The 26492-nt window shown below is 36.8% G+C and overlaps 1 protein-coding gene and 1 non-coding gene across 4 annotated transcripts in view; one reads left to right on the top strand and one right to left on the bottom strand.

Moving 5' to 3' along the window:
- Nucleotides 1-980: 980 nt before the first annotated feature.
- On the bottom strand, nucleotides 981-10965 carry LOC100017356 (uncharacterized). The gene is made up of 2 exons (XR_008912236.1): nucleotides 10739-10965; nucleotides 981-3358 (listed from the first exon to the last, which is right to left on the bottom strand). It is a non-coding gene; the product is annotated as an uncharacterized LOC100017356 (transcript).
- A 401-nt stretch (nucleotides 10966-11366) lies between these two features.
- PHTF2 (putative homeodomain transcription factor 2) overlaps nucleotides 11367-26492 on the top strand; it is a 170427-nt gene continuing 155301 nt past the window's right edge. The window contains exon 1 of one of the 3 annotated variants that reach the window (XM_007504048.3): nucleotides 11367-11655. The gene's annotated coding sequence lies outside the window, so the exon portion shown is untranslated. The remainder of the gene's footprint in view (nucleotides 11656-26492) is intronic. The other 2 variants (XM_056799501.1, XM_056799502.1) reach the window with 2 other exon arrangements.

The raw sequence follows: 26492 nt of genomic DNA, 5'->3' as shown, positions 1-26492 counted from the left end.
GGCAAAGGGTGCCTATGTTTATTATCTCTTTATTAAAAAAAAAAAGGTTCTAGTGACTGAGAAATTCCCATAAGAACTGGACTCATGTCATATAATCATTTATGTGAAGTTGTAAACCTCTTAAAGAGGTTTACATCTTAAAGAGATCTTAAAGAGATTTCTGGGACTTTAAGAAATTCCTAATTCTACAAAGTACCTTTAGACTTATAATTTGACTTATTTTAAAGAAGTACAGCAGTGTGCTGCTTCTTACATGACAGATGTGGCCCTTTTTTTCCATATTGTGAATTAGCACTGGCTGGGTAGAATAATAAATGATAATAATTTTTAAAAAGCTTTGTTTATAAAGTACTTTACAAATATTATCTCATTTGGGTCTCAGAACAGCCCCGGAAGGTAGACACTATTATTTATACCAATTTTAAGATGAGGAAACTGAGGCAAACTGATCAAGTGATTTGCCTAGGATCACAGTTAATAACTATCTAAGGTCAAATTTTAACTCTGGTCTTCCTAACTCTGTCATCTTAGCTATAGAATTCCCCCTTTTTACTTAGTCTTTTTTTGCAGAATTTTTGCCTTTTCTCCCTGGTCCTATATTTGCTTGAGCTGAGTCTCAGTGAACATACAAGTTACTTATCCCTGAGTTCAAGGAGGTAAACTGAGGTTAAGAGATATACTTCCCCCCCCCCCCTTACTATAAAATGATTATTACATTTCAAATTCTGGTTTGTTTTATTAAATTAAAAGCTCCCATTATTACTTTTGGTTGAAGTTGGGTTAAATTGTCTCAATCATTTAAGAGTTTATTTTAAGACATTTAAGAGTGTATAATCTATATTTACTACTATATCTAATTTCATCCTCAAATATTAAGGCAATTAATTGGATTTAAACGGCAAGCTAATTGAGCTCTAGTTCTATTTCTTCAGTATGTTAAAAAACTCAAAAAATGGAGTCTGGGTTTTTTAGACCTGAAATCTTAGTCAATTCAAACAAACATTTATTAAGCATTTACTATGTACAAGGCACTGAGGATACAAAGGCTAAAACAAAAAGACACAATCCCTATCCTCAAGGTGTTCACATTCTACAGGAAAGCAAGGTACAAAAACATTGTAAACAGATAAGCAAATATAATACAACTCAAGGAAGGAAAAACCACAAACAAGTAGGAAGGGTCAGGTAATGTTTCATAGAAGTGGCACCTGAGCTGAATCTTAGAGGAAGATATGGATTCTGAGAGGCCCAGATGAGAAAGAAAGTACATTTCAAGCACAGAGGGCAGAGATCATAAATCATGGGCTCTAAAACTATAAGAGAATTTGAGTTCCAACTGGTGTAATCTCTCTACTTTATAGGTGAGGAAACTGAGGCTTGGAAAAGATTGATGATTTGCCAGGTTAGGCAAACTGGACTTGAACCCTAAAGGGTCTACTGACTCTAGTCTTTCCCTTTTACCAGGGTGTTGAATGTTATGCTGTCACATTGATTTTGTAGAATAGCTATTGACCAACATGCTCCATCCTGTCAAGTTGGGGAACAGCTCTTACAAAACGTTTTGCTGGATTGTCAAGCTTGTGAAGGGATGAAATAGCAAAAAAGACTAACAAGGCAGGTTGAACTTAGATTATGGAGGCCCTTAGAAGTCAGACTAAAGAGTTTGCATTTTATTGTAGAGGTAATAGGGAACCACAAAAAACTTTTGAGCAGAGGATTGTCACGTCAGGCTGTACCTTAGGAAGATTATTGCAAGAACTCTGTGAAGCACTGAATGGAGATTGGAAAGACTGGAATCAGGAAAACCAATTGGGTGGCCACTACTACAGCACCTCAGAGATGAAAAGAGTCTGAAGTAGGGTAGTGACCATATAAGTCGAAAGGTGTGACTGCCTAGTTGTCTGTAAAAACTTCACATACAATTTCCAACATACTGAAGAATCTCATAATATAGTAATTACAAAAGAGATGTTTATTACTGGAATAATGTTTAAGTATTTCTTTGCCAAATTTTTATAAACTGCCTCCATAAGCCTAACCCACAATTATCAATTTGTGGTTTTAGAAAAAAATTCTATATTGTACATGTCTGAACAAGGACAGATCTAAGCTATAATACTGTATTCAAGTAAGTGTTCCCAAGTTTGAAAATTTTGAGATGTTTTCATTATCTACTAAGAATTTCTTAAATAATCCACAAGGTGATTGTGTATGTATGGCAAGGGGCTCCAAAGCTTTTTTTCCCTTTCTGCTTCTTTTCAGGAGTGATTGTGAGAGAATTCCTCTCCGTTATCATATCACTTTTAGCAAGGAATCTAAATTTTAATTTCATCTGTATTAAAAGGTTTAAATGGTAACAGAATTTTGCCAGGATCAATGAAAACATGAAAACATACTGATTGTACTTACCTAAGAATTTTCCCCACTATTCAGCATAGAAAATGCTATTTGTTATAAGCAAGCTCCTATTAGACGCCTACTCATACACAGATCATTGTTTCTTTTTTTCAATAATTTTAAAGTCTTATTACTAGGCTTAGATTGGTTCATAAGCATTAATCAATGTAAGATTTGCATTAGTGGCTATTCTTAAAAGGTCATTACATTTCTGAAGTATATTGTGATTTTTTAAAAGAAGTCATTTTAAAATGTGTGGTTCAAAACAAAGTTTTATTTTTACGAGTATAAGAAAAGATAAGGATACTAATAATAATTCAAATGTAGAATAAATACTTTTCATGCCGTTTTCAAGTCCTTGATTTAACACTAACAGAAACAGTATAAAACTGCATTTGGTTTGGTTTTTCAGTTCCTTGGTAGCCTTGAAGTTTGTAAATACCCAGAATACTTTTGATTTTTGCTTTTCGGCAAGCTATTGTGGGAAAAGTCATAGTTAGGTCACTTAGTCTCTCCGAGCAAAAAACACATTATATCCAAGTTCTGTCATAGCCCCAACCAGTAAGGCCCATAAAGGAATAAAAACATATGACAGATTCATGTTAGTAAACTGTTCCAGTTTAGCACAGAGTGCAAGGCAGAATGCCAATTTAAGTAACATGGCTATGAAGTACCAGACCTTTCTTTTCATATGACGCGGTCCATTCCGATGGTTGTAACCAGATTTGCATCGTCCAGCCATTTTTACAATCAGCATTACAAGGAGAATAGTATCAAATATCCAGACTGGTATGAATATAAGGAACCAGTTCCATGGTGCTTTCTCATCCAGTTTCAAGACCAACATGATCAAGAACAGTAATGTAAAAAGCCAGGTGAGCAGTACTCTCTGAGCCAGGGACATTCTCATTTAAACAGTTTAGAAAGATGGCTGCAGACAGTTGAAAAAATTAAGTACACCCTAGAGGGGAGAAGAAAAAATTATTATTTACAATTTTTTCATTATTCAATGAGATACTGTTAGACTCTTTTACTGGAGATGTCTGACTCACCTTATTCTATAAGGACAAACTAAAACTCACCTATTCCTTTAAGATCTGCTTCCTCCTTCCAGCTTCCCTTTTTATTTGTTTCAACCACAACATTATTTCCAATGTTATTCAAGCTCAAAATTGTGGAATCATTTCTGACACATTCTATAGCCTTCCAATCAGTCACTGTTTTTTGTTTGTTTGTTTTTTTTAATTAAAATCCTTACCTTCCATCTTAGAATCAGTACTGCCTATTGGTTCTAAGGCAGAAGAGTGGTAAGGGCTAGGCAAGGGGGGTTAAGTGACTTGCCCAGGGTCACACAACTAGGAAGTGTCTGAGGCCAGATTTGAACCTAGGACCTCCCTTCTCTAGGCCTGACTCTCAATCTACTGAGCTACCCAGCTGCCCCCAGTAACTGTTTTACTGATGTTTCCTTCAAGTAAAAAAAAAACCAAAACAAATTGAATAGCTTCTATGTACAAAGCATATTTCTCTTATTCATTCAATCTCACTGCTAATGCTGAACCCAGACAGTCATCACCTCATATATAAATTATTGCAATATCCTATTTACCTGGAATAAAGTCTTATAATTTATTCTGTTCACTAATACCAGATCTTCTTAAATTATGGTGTCCAACATGACTCCAAGGGGCCTATAGTATGTTGAAGTGGAAAGTATGGTGGATTTATAGTTAAAAGGCTACAAAGAAATTTGGGCGCAGCCAAGATTCTGCTCTGTTGATCAATATCTATGTCCTTGATCAAGTCATTTAAATTTTTTAGTCCTCAGTTTCCTCGTCTTAAAGTGCTATATTTATCCAGACCCAAATCTATAATCCTAAATCCAAACTTAAGTTGGTCTACCACAATGGACCACCCATTCCATATACTGATGGACTATTCCTCTTTCCCCCAAATCTGAATGATTCAGTCTTTTCATTTTGGTTAATTATATGGGTGATTCAGATTTGGGAAAGGGGGGAATTGTTGACATACAAGGTTTTCAAAAAACCTTAGGGCAGTTGCTTGAAAATACACTAAGACTTTTGGCATAGTATAAATTATAAATTAATTCATGTATACATATACATGTGCATATTCATATGTAGAAATCTCTCTGTCTTTCTCACTGGGATCAGTCAGAATAGGGATGCCACAGTAGAAGCTCTGAATTTAAAGGATGCCAAGAACTCTAAGCAGCAGGTGTGAGGAAGGGATTACATTTCAGGCATAAGTAACAGCCTATCCTATGGCATGAAAATAGGAAAGAATGTCATAAATAGGGAACAGTACGCAGGAGGATTTGGCTGCCAGAAAGTGAATGAAGAATAGTTCTGCAATAAGCTAGTCATAGTGCAGAGGGCAGGACTTTGTACTTTCTCCTAGAGGCAATATGGAACCCTTGGAGTTTCCTGAACACAGAAGTAACACGGCCCAATTTGTACTTTAGGAATATCAATTTGGTGGTTGTGTGGAGGATGGTTTAAGGATTAGATATGCTGGTAGCAATTTGGCAGTTCTTTGGAGGAAGGTAGATCAATAAGAAGATTTCTGAAATAGTGTAAGCAGAGATGATGGAGAGGCTAGGGTTGTGGTTGGATGAGTTGACAGAAAGGGACTGATGGAAGATATATCGACAAGATAGAATCTGTAGGACTGAGCAAATGATTGGTGGTCATGGAGAGGAAAGATGACTTCAAAGTTGTAAATCTGGATGAGTAGAAGGCCGCTGTGTTATAAAGACTGGATGTCAATCCTCATCTTTTATCAAACCAATCCTCCCTCTTGTCCAGAATCCCATCTTCCTTATTCTCAATCTATTTTGAAATTTACCTATCTTTAAAGGCAAGGGTTCCAGACCATTTCTCTTCCATGCAGCTTTCCCTCACTATTTGAGCTCACTGAGTTCTGTCTCTTATAGCACTTATTCACTTTCAAATTTTATGTGAACTACCAAAAACACGTGTTTTTGTTTCCAAAACAAGGCTAATAATAGTAAATAATTTATAAATTACTTTTTGGTTAACAAAGTAGTAGTCTCACAACAGTCTTTTAAGGTAAGTAGTACAAGTCTTGTTATACATGTTAAAAAAACTGAGTACTGGATCAGTCAAGCAGTACAACCTCATAGCTAGTAAATGATGGATACAAAACATAAAAATAGAGCTTAATTTCTCGATCAATGAGTTTTGAACTATTCTATGCTGCTGCTTATAAGTTTACAGCCATGGACTCTGTTAATACTTCTCTTGATATTTTTCCTAACATTTAAACATAGGTGTTCAAATAATAACTTGCTGATTTGAGTACTACAAATGCACTTTTAAATTAAGTGCAAGTCTTGTATTTAAGCCTTGTATTTATACAATTACCCATGATGTAAATCTGTGATCCTATGTATTACAAAATTTCAGTTGAAAGGTCCTCATAAGTCAATCAATACCTGAACAGAAATTATTTCAACAACACTCAGACAAGTGGTCAGCTACTTTATAATTAAAGACCTCTAGTGAGGAGGAAACCATTATCTCATAAAGCAACTAATTCTATTCGGGATAGTGTTAATTTGGGGAGAATTAAAAAAAAAAAACCTGAAATATGCTTCTATGCAGTCCGTATCTCTTGCTTCTGTTTATATCCTTAGGTTCAAGCACACTAAGTAGAGCCTGTCTTTCATATTAAAATCCTTCAAAAATATAAAAATAGTTATTATATTTTCCCTTCCCAATTTTTTTTCATAAACGTTTCCAGTTCCTTCAACTTATTGTCACATGGCTTGGCTTCCAGGCTTCTCACCATTTCTGACTGCCCTCCTCTGTATATGTAATCCAGTTTTACAATGTCCTTTAAAAAACTTGACTGTCTAGAACTGAGTATGATATTATTCAAGTGGTCTGGCCAGAACTTTGTGTGAAAAGTTTACTACCTCATGGAGGTAGGTACTAATTGCTTTTAGATAGTAATGATAATCATTTGAAGAACTCTGAAGGCAGCTATATGGATAGAGTTCAGGATCCAGAGGTAGGAAGACATGAATTTGAATACTGCCTCTAATACTTATTGGCTATGTGACTCTGGGAAAGACTCAACCTTTCTGACCTAAGTTTTCTCATCTATAAAATGAAGAAAGTAACCCCTATTTGGTCTCTGAAGTAACTTCCCAGCTCTAAATTTATGATCCTATGGAGTCAAATAAACGATTCTCCTCAATGAACTGCATTTGTTTCAGAAATGTCTAACAATTTTGTATAAAAATATAAATGGACCTTTTCTCCATTTGCTCTGATTTTAGATATATATATGTACATGAAGACAAAAGAAAATTGGGAACATTATCCCTTTTTTACCACTTTTCTCTCTTTCCTCCTTGAAAACAGATTGGCTATCTTTTTATGTTGGAAAAAACAAAAACAAATTGGAAGTCAGAAGACCTGAGCTCTCATTATGGATTTATTCAAGCTGCCATTTGACCTCCTCAACCTTCATTTTCTCATCTGCTAAACGAGGCTGTTCATATGTATGCCATTTGTGGTCTCCTCAAACTTAATATACTATGCCACTAAAAGATTTGATTTTAATTGCCTTGATTTTATAGCTAATGAAACTGACTTGATCATAAGGAGTAATGACTTTCCCAAAAGCATAGGACTAGGGGGCAGCTAGGTGGCTCAGTGGATTGAGTCAGGTCCAGAGATGGGAGGTCCTGGGTTCAAATCTGGCCCCAGACACTTCCTAGCTGTGTGACCCTGGGCAAGTCACTTAACCCCCCTTGCCTAGCCCTTACTACTCTTCTGCCTTAGAACTAATAGGCAGTATTGATTCTAAGATGGAAGGTAAGGGTTTTAAAAAAAAAAAGCACAGGTCTAGTTTATAGCAGAGCTGAAACCTGAATCCACATCTCATTCTATCATTGATACCATTTTAACAATAACTCAATCTGAATTTTTTTCCCCATTTATTGTTCTCAAATGTAGAGGGTGGCCTAGATTACCTTCCCTTCTAGCTCAAAATCTTATGATGGCCAGCGATCTTTTATAGTAGCTAAGGAATTAAGCTAAAAGGTAGTTCTTAGTAACAGTTAGATCAAGTTCAAGGACACAAAGTTTGATAATTCATCTGGTGATTGGTAGTTACAACTGGTAGTTGTAAAAGTTCTCTTTTATTTTTATTCCCTAAACCTTGTTTAGTAGGTGATGTGGTCACATTCTACTGACTGATGATTTGGGAAATGGGCCAGTCTAGAACAGAGAAGGATTTATAGCCACTGCAAAAAGATGTTATGGCAATGAGAGTTAAATATCTTTCAAAGATGGCAATGAGAGTTAAATATCTTTCAAAGAAATAAACTAAATGCCTTGAGAAGTAGGGGAAGAGGGGAAAGGGAAAAGAGACAGTCTTTTCTGATGCCTATCACCTTGCAGCTAAGGAGGATCATCGGTAGTGCAGAGGTCTCATTGTAGTTTACTGAAAAATAACTGTTGCTTCCATTTTTTTATTTTATAAAATATATAAACATAATCTCATTTGAGTCTCACAAACATGCTAAATTGAAATGAACATTAACTAGAGCATTTAGAACTAATTCTCATCATGACTTGCCAGAGCTATTTAAAAAAAAAAAACTGCATAAATGTGTTCAGTGTCTGTAGGATACCCTGCAACTCTGTGTGTTATGTGGTGGGTAAAAAAAAAAAAGTCAAAAATGAACTTTTAAATTTCAATTCTATTATCCACTCTTTCAGAGAAACTCAAGAGGATTTAAAGCCTTTAGGGAATCTCAGAGGTCATCAAGTCCAACCACCTCATTTTATAGATGAAAAAACTGATAGTTGGAGGACTTGCCCAAGATCACATACATAGTGAATCAAAAGAGCATAAATTTGAAACTGAGTTCTCTTTCCTCAAATCTAGTTCTCTTTTTGCTGTATCACATTGCTACAAGATAAAAATGAACAGAGAAATTTCTAGAAGGTAGGACTCTAAGGAGAACCTTAAAGATCTTATCACAGGCATACCTAATAGAGGATTTAAGATCCTCTACTTCTACTTTGTGGTATACATCAATGGTTCAGCAGGATCTGATCAAAGATGGAATCTTATTTTAAGGCCACCAGTGAGATAGATCACACATAAGTTTACAGGTTTTCTTACTAGTAATTTCTCCTTAAATTTTCACTGTAGCTAATTTTTTTGATAAATGTTGGGATCCAACTTCCAAGTGATAAAGTATAATGAGATAGTTTAGAAAAGGTACACAAACTACTTGGGCAAACCCCTGCATATGTAGCACTTGTATAACAAGGGCTAGGTGAGTGGACTAGTAAACTTTGGTGGAGAGTAGAAAAAGAAAACTTAGTGCTTGAAGAAAGATCAGAGTTCTTAATTTTAGGGGGGTCATGGACCCCTTTGGTAGGCTAATAAAACCTATGATCTTCCTCTCAGGATGTTTTTAAATACATAAAATAAGATACATAGAATTACAAAAGAAACCAATAACATTAAAATAAAGATGTAATTTTTTCTTAAGGTCATGGACTCCCTGAAATATATCCTTAAGAACCTCTCCCTCAGAACTCCTGGTCTAATCTTTTTTCACTGAGGCTTAGAGTAAATGATGTGCCCAAGGTCATATTAATAGTAAGGTACAGAGATGAGATTTGAATGCAGGTCACCTGATAAGAGTGTTCTTTCCATAGTACCACAGTTTTTTTTCATAATAAAGTAGCCTACTTCTACTGGCTAAAGGAAAAGCTTCACTTTCTCTTGATTTGTTTCCATGGCTAATTAGTGAAAACTAGATGATACTATTATTGCAGGGATTCTACATCCAAGTAAGTTTTTTCCATATAGCTTCCCCCCATGTCAAAAGGCTGTTTTAGGGTCCTGGGGTAGTGGCAACCATGGTTGGAACTGAGTTTAACCTATGTTGGCATCTTAGAAGGTCACTGTTTCCCCCAGAATGCTAGTGAATAGCAGATGTTCAAGAAGAAAAAACTGCAGTCTGTCCTAAGGCTATAACTTCCTTTTCTCAGCATAACATCTCTTAGGCCTTTGTGCATAGCCTCTGTTCCTTGGCTGTGATGATTAGGATTAAACCCCTGATTTTTTAAATCAGAAGACCTGGCCTCAGATTTTGCTCTACCACTTTACATTTCTTGATACCTCAGTTCTCCTGACTATATGACTTCTAGCCTTAAAATCCTATGATCCTATATAGTGTTGTAATACACATGACTAGCCATAATCTTTCTTATTTTCAGATGTGCAAGTTACATAAACTTGCTTCTAGATGCAGTAAATTGTGGTAATCCTGTGCCCTTTAGATCCTAATCATGGGGTCCTGGTTTTAAATGAACCTGAAACCTTTTATAGAATCATGTATCCTATGCAATTAAATGTTCCCAGAGGGATTAATTTTGCAAAAAGATTCACTTACTGTGGTGGAAGACCTCAGATGCTGTAGGACATCAAGTGATAAAGGGTAACATGTAAAACTGGAGTCATTATTCATTTCAGAGTTCCCAGTTACATTCTTAGGAAAGGGTAGGTGATGGTGGTAGTTTCATAATTTAAAGACAGAGAGCAAATTAACATCCTCCCTGTGTGGTAGTTATTACAAAGCATAGAAAATGCTAGGCATATATCTTATTTCTTAATTTATATATTTTCAAAGGTCAATTCTCACCTCTCCTCTCCATACGTCTCTGCCATTCTGTACTTTTCACCAAGTTATCTGCTTTCCCCCGATTCTAACCGCATTTCTTTCCTTGTAGGAAACCTCATAGCAGTTTCCATTTGGACTCCCCTTACTCTTAAGGAAAGGATCCTCTAAACTATCCCAACTCCAATTTCTCCAAACTCAATTTATTCTAAGTGGGTCTTTCTGGATCACCTCTACTGATTGTAACTCAGCCTTTACACAAAAAGCTTTATGATGACAAGTCACCTGCCCAAGGCCTATTCGCACCTTGAGCATCTTAAGCATTTGTCTGGATTCGTCCTCATCTGCAAAGCTACTCACAGGAACTCGGTCCGACTTCCCACAGCTCTACACTGTGTCTAGCACATTCCGGACATTAAAAAATGCTTGTCTGTTACAAGATAGGAACATCCTCTATACAAAGAATGACTCGAAATAAACGATGGCTGAGGGGCAGGTTGTTGGGGCTGGGGCGTAGACGATGGAGGGGAGGCAGACGAAAATGAAGTTGGGGGGGGGGGTGCGGGAAGCTAACGTTCATTGAGGCAGGGGGAGGGGCGGACGCTCCTAGGGCGTACGACGCGTCCGTCCGAGCTCTGGACTCACCTGGATACGGCAGCCAGCCGTAAGGCAGAGGGGAAGTGAAGATGGGGGGATTCGTCAGGTTATATCCCCTGGAATTTCACTCACGTTTTCCCCCATTAAATCCAGAATTCGTCACATTAAGGGGGGAAAAAAAGCAGACTGCACCACTCAGTTCCGGATCCTAGAGCTGCAGCCAAATTAGATCTCCACTCAAGCTTCTCCCTTAGCCTCTTCAACATCCGGGGCGGAATCTTAGCGGCTCTCTGATTACGATAATAGGTAGAGGGAAAGCCAATCAAAATTTTTCCACGCCTCTTTTCTGGTGATGATTGACGAATTGGAATGTCAATCTGACTCAGTGGCACCTCCTTATTTACACCGGTTCGCTAATACAGGCATCAATTAAATGAAGTTCGGAAGACAGAATTCACCTCCCTCTGTTGCTATTGGCTAAAGGAAAAAACCAATCCAGGCGAGCTTGGATAAAGCTAACCCTGCTTTTCCTCTCCTCCATTGTAGAAAGCAGGTGCCAATTAAAGAGAACCTGATTCCATCTCCTCCCATCCTTGGTGTCCTCGGCTCCTCCTCCTTTCCTTCTTTCCCTCCCCCTTTTCGGGGTTTAGGAGGCAGCAGCTCTAGAAACAGACACACACACACACACACACACACACACATACATTCAGATAGAGAGAAAGACGGATTGTCAGGGAGAGGGAGGGAAGAGCAAGAGAGGCCCTCCCCGCCCCCCAGAAGGGGGCGGGGCGAGTAGAGGCGAGGCTACTCGACTCCTCCAGCGGCTCGCGCGGGAGTCTGCAGCCTCGTTGTGGTCAGTCTGGCACCCAGTGGCAGCGGTAGCAGCAGCGGTTATCCGCTTCTCGGGTGTCTCCAGCACTTCTCCCCCACCCCCGGCCCGCCAGCGAGCGGCGCCGGCGGCCACGGTAAGGGTTGCATTGCCTGCGGTCTTTCGGGGCTGACAGAATCTTGGTGATGCTGCAGAGCGAGGCCAAAGTGGTGGGCAAGCATGAGAGAGGGGCGAACGTCCATGGATGCTGGGGGGCCACGAGCATCCAGGGACCCGTACCCCAGTCTACGGCTTCCTACGGTCAGGGTCTGCCGCCCGCTGGCCCGGCCCAGTGACATCAGGGGCTTTTTACTCCCTTTTTCCTCCTCCTCTGTCTCTCCCCCCCACCCCCCCATCCAATTTCTCTCCGCCCAGCTGCCCCAGTCTTCACGGTGGCTGTTGGAAGAAACCCTGGGACTGGAGACCCCCTCCCCCCCTCACGCCCTTCCCAGCTTCTCTGGGACTTCTTTGGAGGGGGCACAGTGTGTGAAACGGGGGGACTTTGGTAGCGGAGGGGAGAGCGGGAGGATGGAGGGGGCTTCTGGAGTGGGGGTTGGGGGTAGTGTTTGGCAACCGGAGGGGACGGGATGTGGGATAGGGGAAGCATGTGAGTATGTGTGTGTGAGAGAGAGAGATGCGTCCTGCCAGATCCAGGAGCCCACATAGAGAGCTAGCTAGCTGCAAGGGATCTTGGAGGTCATTTAGTCCAACCCACTCATTCTACGGAGGAAAAGAGGGGGGTCGCTGTTGGATAGGCTTAGCCTAGTGCAAAGTGGCCCAGCCCACCCTCCTCCCCCCAGTGGATGCCCTGCCGAAGGAGGCAACAGTTTGGTTTTCTCATGCCAACACTTGCCCAGGAGGAGCAAGTTTGGCACCGGGGGCCTTGAAGGGTATTTCCCTTCTGGAGACAAAGTCCCAGGGATCTCTCAGTCCGATTCAACCTTAAAAAAATTTTTTTTGTTATGTTGAACAGCCACCAAGGAGGACTGTTGTGGTCTTACCTTGCAGACTTTAACAGCCCACTAAGAGACCTTTTTGGGTTATATTTTTACACACTCATCTAACTTTTTTTAAAAAATATTTTTCCCTATTTGTCTGGCTAAAGCAAATGGATAACAGTATTATATAGGATGTTCCAAAAAATCTTAGGGTAGCTTTTTAAAAAATATTTTTAAAGCTGTTAAAGCTTAAAACATCACTAAGACTTTTGGAATATCCTATGTAGTCATTTATTTTTAAAGCTGTTAAGTGTAAAACTGCAAAAAAACTTCATATATTCTTTAGAGATGCATGGATTGTGAAGAAATGTGTCTTCAGAAATTTTTCAAAACATGGAAAATATTGTATTTAATTTTTGGAGAGAGAGGAGCCATAAAAACCTAAATTCTTCCTTTTCTGGACATATACTGACAATATGACCCTAGGCAAGTCATGTCAAGTGGCTTTTTAAGAGAGATTGCAGAGAGGTGTGAACTTTCTTGATTGAAAGAATTTCTTGATAAGTTCCCTGTTTAATGAATTCAGAGGTATATTCTTTGTAGTCCTTTTTTATTTTTTTTATAACCTATAGTTATTGCACAGTTTGTTAATGCTTTACTTTTTGTCTGCCCCACCTTAACTTGTGATATTTGTGGCCTTCACATTTCAAGAATTGCTATTTCTGTTCCTTTCAGTTGGCCCTAACATAAAAGTGTATTTAACCATATACTTTTATTAACTTTTGGAATCACATTTTGAAGTTTACATTATAAGGATGCCATATTTTTCAATAACTTTTTCTCTGGAACCTATGGCGTTTTCCAAACATTTTTAAGTACTGAAAGAAAAACCAGCTGAGTATTTGGACACTACAAGACATCAGTCTGGTGACTGATTAAAAGGCATGATAATTTAATTCTAACTTCATAAAATAAAGGTAGTTAAAGTGACAAACAGGAAATTCTTGTGTTTTGTTGAAAGGAGAGTACATTGCACTGTCAAGTGAACTGGCTTTTGTATTCATTGTTCCTGGTTTTACTTCTGGCTAGTTGGATGACCTTAGGCAAGTCACAGGTTTATACATTTACAGCTATAGGACATTTGAAGTTTTTGCTCAAACCTCATCATTTTACAGGTGAAGAAACTAAGGTCTAGACAGATTAGGTGATTTAACAAAGATCACTGGTACATAACTGGCTGCAGACTTGGTATCTTGAAGGGTCATTGACTCCTGGACTATTTTTTAGAACTCCGTGTTGGACGGTAGTTTGTATTTACAAGCCATTCATGAGTTTGGCTTCTCTAAGCCAAGGAGTAGTTATATTTTCATTTTTACAATTTTCTAGAAAAGTTTGAGGGTATGAAGTGAAGACCAAATTATATCTTATGATTCCACAGTAATAATGGAGTTAGGAAATTTTGTAAAATCGAAAATACAACTCTTATTAACACCCCAATTTTATTTGTCTTTTTCTTCCTATTCATTTTCTGGCAGTTGCTTATATGAATTTCACAATTCTATAGATAATTATATCTGTTATAAAATTTTAAGTGTAAATTTGTTATTCTCTATTGGTTTTTGAAATCAGCAAGAATAAATAAAACAAGTCCACTTTAAGAAGTTTATTCCATAGTTAATTATAATTTTTTCAGGCAGAACATCAATAGTGGGACTAAAGTCTATATAATAAGGTTGGATTTCATTTAAAATACAATGCCTGGTATATAGGAAATACTTAATAAATGTTTGTTGACTTTCTTTAGTTACCAAAATAGCTTAGAAATCTGACACTAAATTTTTTTAAGTGGCAAAAAATTTTGACTTTTTCATTTCATTTTATTTTTTCTAAAGTTATATTATATTACCAACTCCATGTAATAACAGTTTTTCTCAAGTTTTCTGAAGTTATATGATCCAAATTGTTTCTTCCCTCTGTAAGCAATTTGATCTGGGTTATACATGTATTATCATGTAAAACATATTTCCATATTCATTTGTATAAGAGAATAACCACATAAAATCAAAACCACAAATCAACTAAAGTGAAAAATAGAATGCTTTGATCTGTATTCCAACTCCAACAGTTCTTTCTCTGGAGATGGACAGCATTCTTTGCCATAAGCCCCTCAGAATTGTCCTGGATCATTGTATTGTGAGAGTAGCAAAGTTTTTCATAGTTGATCATTCCATGATATTGCTGTTACTATGTACAATGTTTTCCTGGTTTTCCTTATCTCACTTTGCATCAATTCATGAAGGTCTTTCCAGCTCTTTCTGAAATCATCATTTCTTATAGCACAATAGTATTCCATCTCCATCATATGCCACAATTTGCTCAGCCATTTTCCAATTAATTTCCAATTTTTGTGGCAGGAGTTTTTGAACTGAAGTTTTTGGGAAAAAGAATAAAACAAGATTATTATTTTTATTTTTTATTAATCAAGTGAAGCATTAAAAACTTGATACATGGAAATTCCAGTTTTTACAAGTATAGCAGTATATGTAGCATTCTTTCTAGTGAAGTGGACAGTCATTCCTCATGCCTTTACCACTTCTGCAGTTCTTGTGTTCTTCCATACACCTCTGTAGAGAACAAGCCTAATGTGCTAGAGGCTTTCCTTTGGTTCTTTTAATATCTCTGATCCACCTTCTTCAAAACCAGGCCATCACATACTTCCTTACTATTTCCAAACCCCTTTATGTGACTTCTCATATTAAAATAAAGCTCTTTGAGGGCAGTGACTGTCTCTATTGCTGCTGCTTAGCACAGTGAGGGCATATTGTAAATGCTTTTAAGAACTATTTTCTTAGCCTCAGGCACTTCCCAGCTTTGTGACTCTGGGCAAGTCACTTAACTCCATTGCCTAGCCCTTACCACTTTTCTACCTTGGAGCGAATCTACAGTATTGACTCCAAGAGGGAAGGTAAGGGTTTTTAAAAATAAATAAATAAAATAAGTATATTCTTACTCAGTTATTGAGGGTAAAAAATATAGGATATTGGATTATTTCTTTTCCTGTTTCCTCCTCTCTTATTTTCTTTTCCTTTTCTGAGTCTGGTCTTCCTGTTTCACTAAGGGCAAACATATTAGCTTTAGCCATTAACCCAGAACTCTTAACCTAAAATAATCACCAACCTTGTCCTCCCCCATAGCAAACATTATAGGCTTGTACCAATATGCAAGGCCTTATCTTTCATTCTTACCACGTGACTAGCCCACTTCCTTTCCATTTTAAAATATCTTTGATGCAAATAGAATTTAGAGCTGAAAGAGTCCTAAGAGATCATCTAGTTGAGGGGTTTCTAACCTTTTCTGTGCCATGGACCAATTTGGCATCATGGTAAAACATGTGGTCCTTAAACCAGAATAAAATTTGTAAATGAATAAAGTAACCTACATAGGATTACAAAGAAAACCAATTATATTGAAATATAATTATCAAAATATATAAGTAATTCACGGACTCCATATTAAAAACTATCATTCATGGTCCCTATTTTGAAGACGGGGAAACAAAGGTCCAGAGACATTAAGTGAATTGTCCCCAGTCACCCAAATATAGAGGGAAAATTTGACCTTAAGTCTCACTCCCAAGTTCAATGTTGTTTCTACTATATGCAGATTTATTAAAGCCTACTATGTGCAGAATATGGTGCTGTTCCATGAAGAGATGAAAGATGAATTACATGTCATAGTCAGTGTGCTTCTTCCTCATCTCCACTGTTCAAAATCGTTTTCTTCTTTCTTGACTCAGCTTCAGTGCTAACTCTTCAATAAAATTGTCCTTCCCTTTTCAAATCCATTCTTAGAGGAACTTTGACCCCTTTTTTTTGTCCCTTTGCTCTTTATTAATTATACTTATTTTTATATAGCTTGTTTCCCTTTAGTAATAGTAGAATGTAAGCTCCATCAGGGAGAGACTATTTCATTTTTGACCTTATGTCTTCAGGGCATAGCAATGGCTTGCTCATGGTAAACATTTAATAAATATTTGATGAATTGTTGAATTGAAGTTTACCATCTGGTAGGTAACATGAAGAGTTTGTGTAGTGTAATGAAAAAAAAAGCTGAGAATCAAAATCCATGTGGGTTCCAGTTCTAAGAATCTGGACACAAGTGGATGATTATCAGGCAGACCTAATTAGCTTTGAGAAAGCAGTTTTTTTCCAAGCAAGCATGGCAAAGACAGTTACAGAAACAACACACAGCTCTTTGTTACTGGAAGTCTGTTCTTGAGTTCATAGCTGACATTCTTATCTGTTACGAGAGGATCACAATCTTTGAAGCTGCTTCCTATCTCAAATGACTGTTTTTCTATATCCATCTGTGCTCATATTTGTAATTTTTCAGTTCATCCCCTTGATGTAGAGTCTGCTATCGGCCATGATATACAGTATGTTACATGATCAATGAGTGAGGGGGATGTATTATAATTCTCCAAATAGGTAACATTCCTTTCCCCAACTTGCTTTCCTCTGCCTTAGGCATAGTCTACTTCCTTAAGGTCCTCCTGAACCTGGAATCCTACACTGATATGAAGACGTAGAGTCCAATGCTTGCTTCTTATGCCTTTGGGATGACTGTGGCCTTGGCCTATCTTACTTCCCTCAGGCAACTTACTAAGACTTCAAGTTGCAGGTAGTTGGATGGATGAAATGCATCTTCATGGAAGAAATCATAGGGATGAGCCAGAAGTTACAATTAAAAATTATAACAATACAAAATTCCAAGTGCTTGAGAGAAAGACAAATTTCTAAATAGATCTGAAAGAAGGATATTTAGGTTATTTTTTCTTTTAAAGTTTTATTGATATCTTTTGTTTTTATATCTTTTCACTTCCCAATATAGCCTCCCTTCCCCTCCTTATAACAATGTATTAAAAAAAGAGAGAAAAAAACTCAATTCAATAAAACTTAACACATATACTTAATACATTTAATCCATACCAATAGTCCACTTATGCAAATTTGGGACCCTATGTGTGAATCAAACTCTTTGTCTATTAATTAGCGAATTTTAAGTTAATCAATCAAAAACTTAAGTACCCCTAATTAGTACCTTACTAGTCACTAAGTATAAAAGTTCAAAAGTCACTTGCTAGAGTGGGTGACAACTCCAGAGGCCACTCTTCCCCCCCAACCCCCACTGCTAGGTAAATTGAAAGAATGTGATTGGTTCCTATAAAGTGGGAAAGGGACAGGAAGTGACATGGAAAAAGGACTATAAAAAATCTTGAACTTCCTGTCCAAGGGACTTCTCCTTAAGACTTCTCCTTTGGAGTCTCTTCTCCTTTGGACTTATTCTTTGGAGGATGGCTCCTTGGGGCATTTGGACTTTGACTTGGAGCTTTGAGACTTTTGACTGGTATTTTCAGCTTTGGGACTTTGACTTTCAGCTTTGGAGCTTCTTGGAGTCAGGAACTTTCTTGTTGGGTTCACTGCTGCTTTGGTGAGTTTAACTCACGAGGGTTTTTCGGCATTGGGACCTTGCCTGGATCCTGCCCAGCTTCCTGATGAGTGACTAGGATTCCCAAGTGGAGATTAGAACTCTGTAAGAGAGCAAGCTTCATTTTACCAAATCAGCATTTAGGGTAGGCTAGGTAGTCTCTTTACCTTTTTCCCTTCCACATTTCCTTCTTTTTATTAATATTCCAATTAAACAAAATTGTTAAAAGTTGCTAATAGTTTTCCTGACTTAAGGGATAATCAGAGACCAATTTTTATAACTTATTTAGTCAAAATCCCAATTTAAACAATATATTAAATTGGCGACCATGAAGGGATTCATGTCCTATCCCTTCCCCACTTTACAGTGTTTCAATTGGCCTCTGGAGTTGTCACCTACTCTAACAAGTGACTTGTGAACTCTCATACTTAGTGTAAGATACCAAATAGGGGTGCTTAGGTTTTTGATTGATTAACTTAAAAGTCGATGATTGATAGAGAGTTTGATTCACTCTTTATATATGCTCTCTTCATTAGCATTTTTGAGGCAAGTAGATCGGTGGCACACTGGATAGGTTACTAGACTTAGAGTCAGGAAGATTTAAATTCTATTTGGCCTTAAATACATAGTAACTGTGTAACGGAGCAACTTATTTAACCTCTGTCTCAATTTCCTCTTAAGTGCTTTGCAAGCCTTAAGCACTACATGAATGTTTTTATTACTACTACACAACATTCACTTTAAGTTTTCCTTTTGTTCTTTCTATTTACTTTGTATTTTTTTTTCTTTTTCCGCTTCACTTTCAGGCAGTTGAAATAAATTTTCTTGTCTCTGAATTCTTTGTATTTCTTAGTCATTTATTGTCTTTTATATGTAATTCCCTGTTTTAAACACTAGGAATGAAATAGTTTTTTTAAAAAGTCCATGCTGCCAAGGAGCTTACACTCCAGCATGTATATGAGATACAATATGTATGTAGATAAATATCAAGATAGGTAGAGAGTGAGCAGCTTAAAATACCGACTGAGACATCAAATAAGAAAATGTGAGCAGATTTTTGGATACTCAAGGCTTTTTGGGAAGAGGTGGCTACTAAAGGAAAAAGGTAGGATAGTAATAAGGGAAGAAGATCCTTGGAGAACTGTAGTATAGATTGGGAACAAAAACAAAGATAATAGGATCATAGATTTAGCTGGAAGGGACCTTAGAGGCCATCTAATCAAGTCCATCATTTTACTTTTACAGAGATCTAGAGCCATTAAATGACTTGCTGGTTCCAAATGAACGATTTTTCACTGTCCTACTGTGTTCTGTACCATGTTTGGGGTGTGGAGGTGGAAAGGTTAGTGGAAATATTGGGTTTGGTTGAAATATAGGGTTAGTGAGAGGGGAAGTAATATTAGCTGAGACCTAAAACCTGATTTATTTAAAACCCAGCTGTGCCAGATTACAGAGGACCAGTAGAAAAAGATGTAATGTCTTTGGCAGATCATTTGCAAAATGAAGAAATAGCTTTGAACATTTTAGAAGTAGAGAAATTCAGGGAATACTGGAAACTATATGACACAGTAGTAGAGCTCTGGGCCTGGAATCAGGAAGACTTAAAAATTCAAATCCAGCTTCAGAAACTTTCTACCTATGTGTGAGCTTGGGGCAAATCACTTAACCTCTATATCTATATGCATCAGCTTTCTTGCCTATAAAAAGGGGTTGATAATGGCAACTTCCTCACACTGTTGTGAGAATCAAATGAGATAACATTTGTGAAAATCTTAGCACATTTCCTCACACATAGTAGGCACTTAATAAATGCTTATTCCCTTGTGCTGTAGAAAACTGAGGCAAGAGGTAGGGATGAATACAGATATCTTGTCTTTCTGGCTTTTTCTCTAATCCACCTTCCTGGTGTGGTAAGGAAATTGGATGAAAGGTTACTTCAGTTAGATGAAAATGTTTTTCTGTACTTACTTAGAATGAGTTGAATTGGAGAAAACTAATCTGGAACCTTCCTAGTATCTTAGTCATTAATAGTAGTAAATAATCTTTTGCATTAGCAGCAGTATTTAGCAGCTCCAGTGCCTTAAAGGTAAAGTAGACAACACTTGTTTTTGCAATAGATCTTCCCAGTAGGCTTTATTAAAAGACAGTTTTATTGCTTTGGGAAAGAGCTATGTGTTTGTATGATGAACCTCACATGAACACTGTCAAGAATTTAAAAATGCAGTGACCATCTGATTGGTATCATTAGAGTTAATTGGAACTGCTATTTAAAAAATGGAAAGTAAATAAAACAAAACATAGGTATTGGATTTTTGGATCAGACAAATTATAATTTCTTAGAAGAGGTAATTTTAGAACCCATAAGCAAAGAAAATGTATCAGCCTTAGTTCTGGATAGTGAATAGGAAGTGACACAGGAAATCTGTGGTTGAGTCACTATCTGGTAATGATGACAATATAATTAAGTTTAACATTGTGTCAAGAGTAGGAAAAGAAAACCAAAATTTTGTCATTCTAAAATCAGTTTTAGAAACAGAATTGAGAATAATGTGGAAAAGTTAATGAAAAAGCAAATTAGAGAATGCCTGTTAGCTATTTGAGTAGTGGGGAAAGTATGCTATAAATAAAAAAGAAAACTTTGGAGCAAACACTAATTAATTAGCTAAATAAAAAGATCATTATAGGGAAGGACATCCTTTTTTTTTTTAAATGCAGACGCATACAAACTTATATCTCAATTGTACAAAGAAGCTAACTGATTATAAACTAGATTTTAAACAAAGGTCTTGGGAAAAGACTTTATCAGGAAATGTCAAACTGTGAACTTGACCCAGGGCTTGAAATCTTGGGGGGCAGATTGCTGTAGCAAGTAGCAGTTGTACTGTGATACTTGAGTATTTTCTTACAACCTCACCTGAAACTTAGAGAAATGTACCACCGTATTAGTTTTACTGTTGGAAAAAAAAAAGCAACCTAAAATAAAAAAAGATGTTTGTTATACTTGATATTGCCACTTAAAATGGGCAATTTTGGACAACTTCTTGGTTTGCCATTATAGTTGGAAATTGAAGAATTAGACCTAAACTGATGAGATCATTTAGCTCAGAAGTGTCAAACACATGGCTAGTGGTTGCTTGTAGCCTGTACCACCTCCTCAGTGGGACCTGAACCAGATTAAAATTTAATGTGAAAATAATTAACAAAATAAATAATACAACTAAAATGGAAGCTATAATACCTTTGAAAACTAAGTCAGTATGGGGCCTACAGGAATCCTTAGTATGGTTTAGTGATGTCCTTTTCCATTTCAATTTGACACTAATGCTCTGGTCCAATCCCCTCATTTACAAATGAAGAAACTTGGAACTATCAACTGCCATAGAAGGAACTGATTGAGTTTGAATGTAGATTGAAGCATACCATTTTTCACTTTATTCTAGCCATGAATTTTTCTTTAGTGTAAGCAATATGTGTCTTGTTTCACAACATGACATACATGGAAATGTGTATTATGTGGTAACGCATGTATAACCTATATCATATTATCTGCCAACTTGGGTAGGGAAGAGATGGTGAGAGGGAAGGAAAGAACATGCATCATAAAATGTCAGAAAATATTTTTTAAAATTCTATCAACATGTAGTGGGAAAAAGATTAAAAATAAAAAGAAGAAAGAAACTCAGAATCAGAGCAGTTAAGTGACTTGTCCAAGGTGTGGCAAGAAGCTGATTCAGGGCTTAACAGGCCCTTGTGGCTGCAAACCTGTCAGTCTTTCTACCATGCCACATTGCTCCTCATGTTGTGACCTGTGTGAAATAAGGGGAAAGGAGTGAATGAGATGGATAGGATTTCCCAGGTATTTGTTCTATTCTCTATAAGGATGAGGACATTCCTTAGACCTGGGATATTCCAAAGGATCTTTGCAGACCTTTCTGTCAACCCTGATGTGAATATCAACCTGAGGCTGGGAACCAAGACAGCAGGTTGCCTCTTTCCTTCCCTTCTTCCTTCTTGTTTCTTTCCATAAAAGCTGAATAATTAGACCTCTGAATTTTGGGGCCCCTAAATTGAGGCTGTTTGTGAAGCAAATTTGCAAAATATTAAACCCATGTAAGAGAGAAAGATAGATAAAGAATTTTAAAGGCCTAATTAAAGATAACATATGAAAGTTATAGCAGAGAGATTATATTTTTGGTTCCTCTCTGTGGGGAATAGAGTCTCATTTTTCTTTTCTACTTTTATCATTTACTGACAAATTTCCTTCATTAAGAAGACTTCTTAGGTCTGTGTTATATGTAAATTTGCTAAACATGCCTTCCATGCCTTTCTGCATATCATTGACCAAAATATTAAAACAGTTCAGGTACATATTCCAGAAAATATTACATAGGAGACCAACTTCCAAGTTGACATTGAACCATGAACAACTACTATTATTTGATTCTGACCATTCAACCAATACAGCATCATTGTCATATTAGCCAACAAGATTGATAGCATTTATTTTATGCTATCTAGCTGTGCCAAGAAGTTAAACTGTGCTAAGAACTCTAAAATTATTAACTCATAGGCTAGGTTTGAACTCAGTTCTTCCTGACACCAGGCCTTGCAATGTAGTCACTGTGATCACTAGTTGCCTCATCTAATTATACTGCTGTTTAGCCCACTTGGTTCCATTTCCCCCCCCCCCCAAGAATAGCATCAAAAACTTTGTCAAACACTTGGTTAAATTTTAGGTTAACCTGCCAGTCTAGGAACCTTATGAAAAAAAAAAATTGAGGTTAATCTGGTATTACCTGTTCTTAATGAAGTCATGCTGGCTCTTTGTGATCACCATTTCCTTTTCTAAATGTTTACCAATCACTTTTTAAGGAATTTTATTGGATATATCCACTGGATTATGCTATAAATATCAAATTTGACATTTCCCCTCCATTTTCATTTTTGGTGAAGGCACCACTATCCTTCTAGTCAGCCAGCATTACAACCTTTGAGTTATCTTTGACTCTTTTCATTTCCTCAAACCCTATATCTGATGAGTTACTTTGTATTATTTCCCCTTTCATATTATTTTGAGTTTCTTTACTCATAAAACTGATTCTCTATTCCAGGATGAATTAATGACTATTAAATGAAAAATAAATATATAAATAACATATTATATATAAAAAACTGTATTAAGTTCCTTGCTCTCAAGAAACTCACATTCTCATAGGGAGATAACACATATAGAAGCTTTCAGTTTAGAGTCAGATGGCACAATCCCATCTTCCTTAGAGTAGAGCAGCCAAGTAGATGATAATGTGTCTTCTTTAGTCTTATTTTCATTGATAAAATTGTACCTTTTTTTTTTTGATGCTGAATCTTGACAGTGGCATGGACTTTAGTGATAAGATCTTTCTATTCTGAGTTGCTATATTGTATCTCTGTAGAGGTTTACTCTTGGGATAATTGCTAGGCCAGAAGTAGGACTGGTAGGGATGCTGCCATTGTTGGCATACCTGGACTTTTCTGCCTATCACTGGCATTTGATCAATAGTTATTGTTGGTGATAGTGACAAAGTCAGGCTCCTTTTCTACAGTGTTTGTTCCTCTCAGTCAGAGTTTTGACTCCAGGGCTAGAAAAAAGACTAGTGGTCTGTGGGGCACTACACTTCCCTGAGTCCATATCTTTTGGGGATAGTTTCTCCACTGAGGCTGGAGTAAGTGGTAGTTGTAGTTTGACTTATATGACATGTGCTGTAAGGGGAAGTTAGGTGGAGCCATTAATAGAGTACTAGGCCTGAAATCAGGAAGACCTGAGTTCAAATTAAGCCTCAGATACTGGCTATATGACCCTGGTAAATCACTTAACCTCTGTCTAATGTTTCTTCAAAGTAAAATAGGAATAATAATAGCTCCTATCTCCCAGGTTGTGATAATATTTATAAAGTGCTTAGAACAGTGCCTGGTACTGAATTGGTGCTTAATATATGATTTTCCTTACCACTTCTAAACTAGTAAAATATGTTTTCTATAGAAATTGTACATAATAGACACAGTAAATGTATAGTTGATTAGTGATATGATTTTGTGGACTCATTTAAGATATTTAAGCTTGTCTTAAATATATCTCACCAACTTTCTAAAAATGTCTTAAATGTGGTAGGATTTTTTCCTTCTGGAATTCTGTATAAGGCTTGAAATTAAAATTAAAATAACCACATGGAATTCAACACTGACTAAAATTCATGATAATAGAATTTGTTGATATAGAAAGATTTCTACTGGTTGCTTGAGGGTGGGAAAGAAAGGATAGTAAAGGTGTCATATGCAATTTTGATAGATATAGATAGGAATACCTTTGTACAAATCCAGTCTCAGACCACTTACTAGATGTGTGACCCTAAGCAAGTCTTTTTTTAAAAATTATTATTATGGCTTTTATTTTTGCAACACCTACATTTTCAAGTTGTATTCTTCTCTCCCAAATAACAAAGAATAAAAAAAAAGGAGGGTTAAGGGGGAAATGCTCAGTAAATCATACTGACATTGAAGAATATAGTGTTCCATACCCATAGTTCCCCACTTTACAAAGAATCAAAGGAGTCCCTAGACAAGTCTTTAAAAAAAATCTGTTTACTTGGGTTTCCTTAACTGTAAAAAAGATAATAATAGCAACTTCCTCCTAGAGTGAGAGTCCTAGTGAGAACTTCAGAAACTTGACTGAGATTGACTGGTTAGTATCTATATAGGATTAAAACTGAGGAAAATCATTAGTTATACTGTGTTACTATGTCAGAAGACTAATAGAATGGCAAAGTAACTTGCATAGCAAAGGAACTATTGAAAATACAGATTGATGAATTTTACTTTGAAGACAGGTAGAATTAATAATCTTAAACAATTTAGGCTACAAGCATCTCATTTGTAGAATTTTAGATCTGAAAACATCTTAGTCGATTTCCTCTATTACAAGTTAAGAAATAAAGCCCTAATGAGATATTTACTTTGTCCCAGTGTTGTACATCGGGTTAATATTAGAACTTATCTGGATCTCCTAAATTAGCAGTCTGTCATTCTTTCTATTTATGCTATCCTCTTGTCTATAGACTTCTTTTGGATTCCTGTAGAAATAAGGTGAATAATAGGGACTTAGTAATTTCCCATTTAGAAGACCAGCATTTCAGCATGTCATTAGTTAGGTCAGACCTGGCTTGGAATCCTGTCTCCAACACTTAGTACCTTTTTTTTTTTTAGTAGGAACTAATCATGTAACTTCAGTTTGTTTATCTAAAATAGGGACTTGTACTACCTGTGTTGCAGTGGTGTTCAATTTAATTCAACAAATATTTTTAAACACCTGAAAACACTGCTTGGTCCTGGAGACACAGAGACAAAGATGAAATCATTCTTCCCCTCAAAGAATTTATAATCTTTGGGGAGTAAGGAGGCTTTACCACAAGGTACCCCAAAATTTTAGCATACACGCATACAAGTAAATGCAAAGGCATAAATCATAGGGTATTAGTTTTTAGAAGTGAATGGGACCCAGAGATTGAGTCCAGTTCCCTCATTGATCACTAGTGGCATAGTGGATAGATCGGGAAGCATGAAAACAGGAAGAACTAAAATTCAAATCTGGCCTCAGACATTCACTGGCTATGTAATCCTGGACAAATTACTTAACTTTGTTTGCCTCAGTCTCCTCCACTGTAAAATAAGGATTTTAATAGCATCTTCCTGGAAAGGTGATGATCAAATGATATAATTTTTTTTAAAAGTGCTTAGTATAATGCCTGTCAATAGAGGTACTCTACAACTGTATGCCCTTCCCCCCATAACCCCCACTCCATTGGAGACTGAAGCCTATAAAGGTTAAGTGACTTACTCAGCTTCTTAATGTCCCAAATGGTATTCAGACGCTGATGTTCCTGATCCTAAGTCCAGTGCTCTACTGATCTTAACCATATTGACTCTCAAAAAAATAAGTAGAGTGCTGAGTTTAGGTAGCAATTTGGCTAGAATGTTCATTGTATGAAGAGTACTTGAAGATGTCCATGTAATGATTGGAAAGCTAGAGGGGATCCATATTTTAGAAGGCTTTAAATAGTTTATTGAGGAGTTTCTTTTGTCTTTGAGTCACTAGGGAGCCACTGAATACTTTTGAGGAGGATAGTTTACAATGATTAGATTTGCGCTTTAGGAAGATTTTTATTGGTAATTTTGGTTTTTACATTGCTTACATTTTCTTTTGTATTTCTCTGCTTGCTATTCCTTATAAAAACATTAAGAAAAAGGAATGAGAAAAAATTAAAAATCAAAAATATATTGAAAATGAATATATGAAATGTTAGGAAGATTATTTGGAGAGCTGTGTGGAAAATGAATTCGAGAATAGAGAGATTGGGAACAAAGGGATTAAGGAGTGTTTTTCAATATTCTAGTCCAAATTAGAGGTGATGAAGTCCTGAGCCTGGGCAGTAGCCATGGATTTGAGAGGCAGAATCAAGAAAACAGCAGTTGACCA

Source organism: Monodelphis domestica, chromosome 5 (assembly GCF_027887165.1).
Source record: "Monodelphis domestica isolate mMonDom1 chromosome 5, mMonDom1.pri, whole genome shotgun sequence".
Classification (NCBI taxonomy): Eukaryota; Metazoa; Chordata; class Mammalia; order Didelphimorphia; family Didelphidae; genus Monodelphis; species Monodelphis domestica.
This window is presented reverse-complemented; position numbering and strand designations above follow the sequence as displayed.